Below are 8,586 nucleotides of genomic sequence, written 5' to 3'. Positions count from 1 at the left end.
TGGCCTGCTCCCCCACCCCCCCTGCCCCCCTGCTAAGGGGCCAAATCTTGGAGTCACGGCTCTAGAACCCGTGGTAGGGACAGTGGCGTGCTTGTCTCTGATCGAAACCCACGCTGCATGAGCCAGGTACTCAGCACAGTGGGTGCACGGGATTCTGTAAGCTCCGTTCTTGCCCCTCCCAGTGCAGAGAGTGACTCTCCCAGAGCCTCTGCTTTACAAATAAGCTTGCGCTGCCTTCAAAGGGGAGCCTGCATCCAATGAGCGGGAGGAGGGCAGAAAAGGGAGACCTTAGCTCTCAGCTCCGCTCACCTGGAATTTAGGCTCTGCAAGAAATGACTGGGACAGAATGACAATTGCTGTTGTCCTGCGCCTCCTGGGAAGATATGGCAGCCTTCTGCCCTAGAGATCAGGGGAGAAGTTCTGTGTTCTAGGCTATATCCATTTGCAGTGGAGTTTCTGTCATATTGGGCTGGAAGTGGCGTCGGGGGAGGGAGTGTATCTTGATCTAGATGGCGTAGACTCTTCCCGTTCCTAGAGAGTTTTAGGAACTTTTCTTGAAAAAATGTTTCTGCATTTGCTGCATGACCTTTGGACCATTGGTAGAGATCATAAGTGGTTGTTTTCTAAAATACTTTCCAACAGTCTCACTGGGAGCATATCTGCAGAATATCTCATGTTGTCATGCAGAAAGTCTAGATCCCGAATTTTGGATTTTTTTTTTTTCCTTTTCTTTACCAGTCAGTATGATCCAATAGTTTTCCTCTTTTAGGTTTTTGACATAGTTGATCTTACTGGTTAGTTTTTGAATGTTGAATGAGCCTTGAATAAATAAATCCTCCTTATTTATTCTTTCTTGACACTCTATATATTGTATAAATCTTTTTATGGATTGTTGAATTCAATTTGCTAATATTTTGTGGAGAATTTTTTATCCATGTTCATTACAGATATTGATCTGTTATTTTCTTTATTGTAATGGCTTCATACAGTTTTGGTAATAGAGCAATGCATACCCCATAAAAGGCATTAGAAAGTGACCCTCTGCTTTTTGTTTGTTTGTTTCTTTCTTTTCCTGGAAAGGATCACATAGAATTTGGCATTACTTCTTCTTTAAACACTCAGTAAAATTCATCCGTGACAATTAAGCTTTGTTGCTTTCTTTGGGGGAGGTCATTAATATTGATTCAATTACTAGAATTGATATTGGCCTACTCAAACTATTGATTTTGATTGTATAAATTTTCATAGTTGTGTCTTTAAAGGGATTAACAAAATTCATCGAAGTTATCAAATTTGTGGGAATAGACATTCATAATGTTATTTTTCTTTTAGTGTCTATGAGGTCATAGTGATGACTCTTCTTTCTAAGATTGGTCCTAGAAGTCTCCCCCCCTCCCCTCCTTGGTCAGCCTAAGTGCTTATCAATTTTATTGATCTTTTCAAAGAAAGGTCAATAGTTTTGTGGCTTTTGTTTTCCTGTTTCCAATTTACTTGTTTTTTGGATCTATTTGTTAAATTATATTTTCCTTCTACTTGTTTCATTCTTAAATTCTTCTTTCTCTAGTTTTTTAAGGTAGAAGCTTCAGTTACTGATTTTAGATCTTTCTTTTTTTCTTATACATGCTTTTATTGCTATACATTTCCCAAGTACTGCATCCCACAAATTTCAATAAGCTGTTTTCATTTTCATTTAATTTCAGTATATTTTAATTTCCCCTCAAACTTCTTTTTTGACCCACATATCATGCAGAATTGTATTTACTAGCTATCTTTCTGTGACTGATGTCTAGTTTATCTAATTGCATTACGATCTGAAGTCATACTTTATATGATTTCCAACTTTCATAATTTGTTAGGGTTTTGGGGGAGCCTAGAATGTGAATGTTACATGTGAATATGGAAGGAAGTATATTCTACTGTTGGGATGTATTCTACCCATGTCAATTGGATCAGTCTGATTGATAATGTTTTTAAGCTCCAATAGACCTTAGTGATTTCTTTTGCCTTGCTGGATCTATCAGGCTTTAAGTTCTTCCCTCGGCCCCTTCTGGGCAATCTGAAGAAAGCCTGGACGCTCCCCCATTTGTCGCTTATGGGAGATTAAACCACACAAGCTCCTGACCATGTGTAGGACCCCCCACCCTCACACATGCCCTCCACACAATGAAAACTCTGAGTTGGCCTCCTTTCCTTGCTCTTTCAAGCAATTTTTGAAACTGCATGGGAGCCTATCCCCAAATAGCCCCATGTGTAAATAATAAATGTTTTCACTGACTGATCTGAAGCCACTAGGAATGGTCTGTGACATGTCTCCACTTCTGGCTGACAAACTTGTGCTTGAGTTTTGCTGCACTGAACTACATTAGTTGAGTTCCATAGAAATGTTCTTACATATTTATCTGACTTCGGTTGGAATTTTCAATATTTGGTTTTGGAGGGACAGTCATACAAATTTGGGGCCTTCCTTCATGGCCTTGGGTTCTGCATCTCAGCCTGGAAATATCAGCCTGTGTTTAGAATAAAACTGGTTGACGATAGATGTGGGGGAAAAGAGTCTCCACCTGTTACCAAATTCGTTGTGTGTCTCAACCAAGTTTTGGTCTCTGTTCTGTAAAGGGCTCAAAGGCTTGTACTCTGTGTAGCATATAGGAACATCAGTTGGTCACCCATGAAACAGCAGTCACTAATGAATTTTTAAAAATAGAGAGAAAGAAGAAAAATGGAGTCATTATCTCGAATGCTGAGGTCTGCACATCTAAGAGCACAAGACTCCCCATGACCCATAAATATACCTCTGCTGCTGCTATCTGTGCTGCTGTTACAACAAAGATCTTGATCCTTGGGATTACAGAGAAAAGCACTCGTCACCCCTGTGGCACAGTGAAGAGGTTAATTCAAAGCCAATAAAGCCCAGCTCAATCCTATAAGCAGCCATTGCCTTGGGAGAGGCCACAACCCATGGAGGCGCTAATTTGAGGCTCTCTGGAGGAAGAAGCTCATTTAATATGAGCAAAGTAGAGAGGAATTTGTCTGAAGTATATCCAATAACAACAATTAAAAGAGAAAAAAAAAGGAAGGATACAAGAAAAATAGAAACCTGGGTACAGAGAAGGAAACAACAGAAATACATGAAACAGAGGTCCATAATTTGACCCAATTCAAAATTTACTAAAGTAATTAAATAACAAAACATTAAGGGCCACTGATTGACTTTTGTGTCTCAACAGCTTTGCTTTTATTTTTTATTTTTTTTAATATGGAAGGCTTCATGAATTTGCGTGTCATCTGTGTGCAGGGGTCATGCTAATCTCCTCTGTATCATCCCAATTTTAATGATACAGTGCTCGCTGAAGCAAGCACTCAACAACTGTGGATCCGAATTAGCTTTAATATCTGCAAAATGTATCCACTGGCAAATCTTCATGGTTTTAATCTTTATGGTCTGGGCTCAAATTACAGACATACTGGGGCATTCCACATATTACGCAAGGTTTTCCCCGTACTCTTAAAAGACTTATAAAATATAAAAGTACAAATAGATGTGCCCCCACTTTACCATCAAGACTACTGTCTTGCCTAAATTCTGCATGACCACAGAATCCATTACACTGAAATATCTCAGAAGGGGCATTACTGTTACCCAGGGAGTAGTAAGTTAAAATTAAATTGGTCTCTGGAATTTTCAAGTTGTCTGGATAAAACAGGACCCCGTAGATGTTCCCCCAGTCAACACGTTATGGCCCAATGTAAATTAAAACAGAGATTTCAAGGATTAAAACCCACCATTCAAGACCTATTTCTTTTTTTTAAAGCTAATTATCCTGATTGCTTCTTCACTCAGTCCAGTTTAGCCTGTTCTGAAACACAGAAAGAACAACGTGGCTCCTCATATAGATTACTGCAACCTTAATGCCGTGGATCCCATTGAAACCTCCGTGCAAAATACTGAAATTACCCGCTCTATCGAATCAGCAACAGGTAATCTCTCTAAAAATGTCTTATTGGATTTGGCTAATATGTTCTGTTCAGTGTTCTTTCAACAATCTGTCAGCTGAAGTTTTCTTTCAACTCTGAAGAGATACCATACGTCTCACCTGTCTGCTCATGGGGCTTTGAACAAGCCCTTGAACACAGTCTTTGCCACACAAGTCTTTGCAACAAGGCCTTTGAACACAGTCTTTGTAAGCAAGGACTTAACTTCCCTCAACTTAGTCCAGGAGCACAAGCATGACATCACACTCATTGCATCCTCTTTCAGGGACATTCATTTGGCACACTCATTCAGGACATACAACCACTCGCAGAGGAACTCACAACACACAGGGATACATTGTAGGCCTTATGAATTTTGTTCAGCCTCCAAACATTACTGGTAAATAAAGGATTGCTCATACTTGCCGTGACTGAGGAACAGCTGTTGATCTTTTAGCACGCACAACGTAAAAAACGTCCAACAACTTTTCAGCCATTTTGGCTTCTGAAGACAACATGTCCCTCACTTCCAAATTTTACTTAAGTCCCTGTATGCTTTGCTTGCAAATAAGCCCCTCCTTGATTGGGGACTCTATAACAAAAACCTCTGGAATCTGTCACAATCGCATTAGAACAGTCATGCCCGCTAGTGCCTCTTCCCTAGCAAGAGGCTCCTTCAACTGAGGAGGCTTTAGCAACCTCCTCTCTGGAGCACCATGGTAGCCATAAGGTGACCATAGGTTGACCGTGCTTCTGATGCAAGAAAATCCCAGTGCCAGTAGTGTGGAATCGCAGGCAACAAGCTGCTTTTCTCAAAACAGAGCCTCTCACGGGCCCAGAGGCTGTAACCCTCTGTACCCAGCTGCCTGTTATGATTTGGTCATCAAAGTGGCACCCTTATGGCTCAGAATGGCCAAGGCCTCTTATGAAGCATGGAGACAAACTTGGGTCCTCTTGGGCCCTTTGATATTAACCTGTATTCAAGATAACTGCTTCTTTCCTTGCTCTTGTCCGGTTGAGTGGCGGGACCATCAAAGGCATTCGTTATTTCAGTTAGTGGTTTTGACTTCAAGCATTCCCTTTTGATTATTTTTTTGAATTGTCTTGTATTTGTGGCTTTTACCCATCTTTAAATGGTGTCTGTTTTCCCCCTTAGAGCCTTTAAGACATTTTCCTAGTAGTTTAAATCTGCCGCTTGATGATTCCATCACCTATGACACATCCAAGTCTGTTTCTAAACTTGTCTCTTTATACACTGATTTTTCTTGCCATACGGCACATTGTGTTGGGTAATCAGAATTGATCTGATTAAATAGATCTCATTAAATAGATCTTCAATGAGAGGATTTAAAATAATACATCTAGAATTTGGGCTGTGTTTAATGTTTGCTGTAGATATACGTGCCAAAGACTTCAAATTCTTCTACTTTCCTCCTTTGTATTTCCCTACTTGATTTTGAGGTCCTTATGCATCTGTTCTCCAAGACAGTCCCCTCTTAAACTTCTTCAGAAGGATTGCTATTGGTATGGTGGTAAAGTGTCAAGGAGGAGAAGTATTCTATAACTTCATGATCGAATCTCAGGCTTATAGTGTCTCTGTGTCTCAGAGACAGGCCTGTGTCTCTGGACTGTGACTGTCACAAGTGTTTCTACAATGATAAAGGGTTTGTTTTGTTTTGTTTTGTTTTTTAACTTTTTTAGTAGTATAGAATGGCTAGAAGAAGCTGAAGTGGCAGGCAGGCCTTTCCCTGAGTTGGGATAAGGTTCTGGTAAAGTCTCTACCCACTCCCAGAATATTTCTTTGTTGCAAAGAATACTCTGGGGCTATTTTTACAACGATTACTCTTCCTTTGCCTTGCCAGATCCACAAGGAGACCTTTCTTGACTCTTCACCAGGAGAACTTGGTGTGGCTCCTGGAGCACGTGGAGGTCCCCCTAAGACCACAGTCACCAGTAGTTTCCCATTCTCAGGCTTGTCTACACTCCACCTCCAGAGATTAGTCAAATTTACCAATTAAGTGATCCTTTCAGTTTGTGGTTTTAGTGGCTCTGCTGTCCATGAGTAGACCTCAGATATGACTCTCTAGATTTTCCAGGTCAGATTTTGGTCCAATTTGACACAGTTTCAGTTCTCTGATGAGTCAATGCAAAATTATTGATTTGAGGTTGTCTAGATTTTCCTTATTGTACGTGTGGGGGCAGTGACTTCCACACTCTTTACGTGTCAGAACTGAAACTGGAAATTTGAAATAATTGTTTACTTTCTCCTCATCACTTCTTGCTTTATTCCTGATACCTTTCAACCATCTCCTCATAGACTGTTCCTTCTAGAGGTCTTCTTTTCTCTTTAAGTCTCTGGTTCAGGGTGTTAGTCAACTATTTCCACAGACGTTTTCCTTTAAGCATAGTGATGTGATTTAAATCAGGATAGATTAGAATAGATTAGAATCTATCTAGGATAGATTAGAATCTATCTCTCACAAGGGAGAGATGAAGAAAGGAAAATTTCTGTCATTGTACCAGATTTTTCAGAAAAGCATATGGAATAAACAATTTTTAAAATTCATATATCTTAGTAATTTGGACTACTGTTTGATTCTTTTCTTGTTTTGGACTACCATTTGATTTTTGAGGCAGATTTCCCAGTTTCAAATTAGCTCTACTATTTTTTTTTACTTATTATAGAATGTATTTACATTATATTTCCCTAAGATTTCATACTCATGTTATAAGGAGGTAATATAGATCAAATGTTTGATGCCTTACTTAGCACATAGCAATCCCTCAAGACATACTATATATTCCTTACAGTTCTTTTCTCTTTCTCTCTCTTTCTTTCTCTCTGATACATTAAGGCAATAGGGCCAACATTAACCAGCCATATATCCTTCTACATTTTCTTTCTTGCTGACACAACATATGCAAGTATTTAAAGGCATACTTACGGGAGTTTATTCTGTTGCCAATATTGACATTGCATTGATTCGTCAAAATGGCACGTCTGTCTCTTCCCTCTGCCATAGCAAAGGCATGTCCATTATTTGTAGGCCCAGGGAAGAAGTACGTGTGCCCAATACTTGAGGAAAATGGTGAGGCGTGCAAGTAAAATCTTATCTTCCCACATTTTATACAATGCTTTATAGAGTATAGAACACTGATACCCACATTACCTTATTCAATTATTACATGGCCATGAATAATAAAAAATTAGTATACCTATTTTATAGATGTGATTGAGGACTTCAAGTGGTCAATCTACTCTTCAAAACTACAGAAAGTCCCAATATCTAAGGAATGTTTTACTAGATCTTATGGGAGGAAATCAAAGAGAAAGTTATTAAGTGTAAGCCTTTATTCAGAATTCTACAGCACAAAAACACTTTGAAAAAGAAAGGCTATAGATAGAATTTTAGCAAGAATGGTCAATTGAAATGAATATACTATGGGGAAGAGTTTATCAGAAATAGTTCTTGGGGGGCGTCTGAGTGGCTCAGTGGGTTAAGCCTCCAACTTCAGCTAAGGTCATGATCTGATTAGTTCATGGGTTCAAGCCCACCTTGGGCTCTGTGCTGACAGCTGGGAATCTGGAGCCTGCTTTATTTTCTGTATGTGTGTGTCTGTCTCTCTTTCTGCCCCTCCCTCACTTGTGTGCTCTCTCTCTCTCTCAAAAATAAACATTTTGAAAAAAAGAAATAGTTCTTGGAAGAGGGAGAGATTGTCTTGTAGTTTATTAACCGTGTCTTGGGCAGCTTGTTTGGGCAAGAAGGATACCAAAGAATCATTAGGAACTAAATTTATATTTAACTTTTAAATATATAAAATTGGTCAACAGGGAGGTTGGGTCTTATTGTTTGCTCATATCTGTATTTTCAGAACTCCAGATCTATAAAACTCATGTAGACTATAGTCTCAATTAGTGATGTTGACATCAAGGCTGTTGCAACTTTTGTCTTTTTTGGTGAATGTCAGTAATTTCTTGAATAATGGCTGAATTGAAACCACGTAAGATTCTAAATAAGCCAGCAGTATATGTCAGTTGCAAGTATTAAAGTGGGAATTATCAGAAGAACTGTGATGCTACCTTTAGCCAAGATCCTGTCCATCTGAGATTAGAAGAGATTCCATCCCAAACTCAAGTCCAGAGAAGTGTATATATTTCTCATTACCTTCTTTTACCTCCTTGGGTGTATTAAAAATAAGATGATAGGGGAAGGGCTCCTGGGTGGCTCAGTCGGTTAAGCATCTGACTTTGGCTCAGGTCATGATCTTATGGGCACAGGAGTTGGAGCTCTGTCAGCACAAAGTCTGCTTCAGATCCTCTGTCCCCTCTGTCTCTGCCCCTCCCCCACTCAGTCTCTCTCTCTCTCTCTCTCTCTCTTTCTCTCTCTCACACACACACAATAAATAAATAAACTTAACAAATAAGACGATAGGGGACAGTTAAGAATCTTATTTTGAAATTAAAACCTTAAATTAAAAAGCAAAAATATTGCCATGCAAAGGAAGCAAAAAAGCAAAAAAAAAAAAAAAATTAAAGTACTATTCCAAGGATATTAGGTTCATGAGTCTTGGTCAAAAAGTTTAAAATGGAAGCTAATCAGATCTCCCAGTCTC

General features: G+C 39.3%; 1 non-coding gene across 1 annotated transcript; it reads right to left on the bottom strand.

Annotated features, from left to right (window-relative positions):
- Window positions 1-3,250: 3,250 nt before the first annotated feature.
- LOC122496177 lies at window positions 3,251-3,358 on the bottom strand. Its single transcript, XR_006300714.1, has one exon. It is a non-coding gene; the product is annotated as a U6 spliceosomal RNA (small nuclear RNA).
- Window positions 3,359-8,586: the final 5,228 nt, after the last annotated feature.

The sequence above is a fragment of the Prionailurus bengalensis genome, chromosome F2, assembly GCF_016509475.1.
Source record: "Prionailurus bengalensis isolate Pbe53 chromosome F2, Fcat_Pben_1.1_paternal_pri, whole genome shotgun sequence".
NCBI classification, from domain to species: Eukaryota; Metazoa; Chordata; class Mammalia; order Carnivora; family Felidae; genus Prionailurus; species Prionailurus bengalensis.
This window is presented reverse-complemented; position numbering and strand designations above follow the sequence as displayed.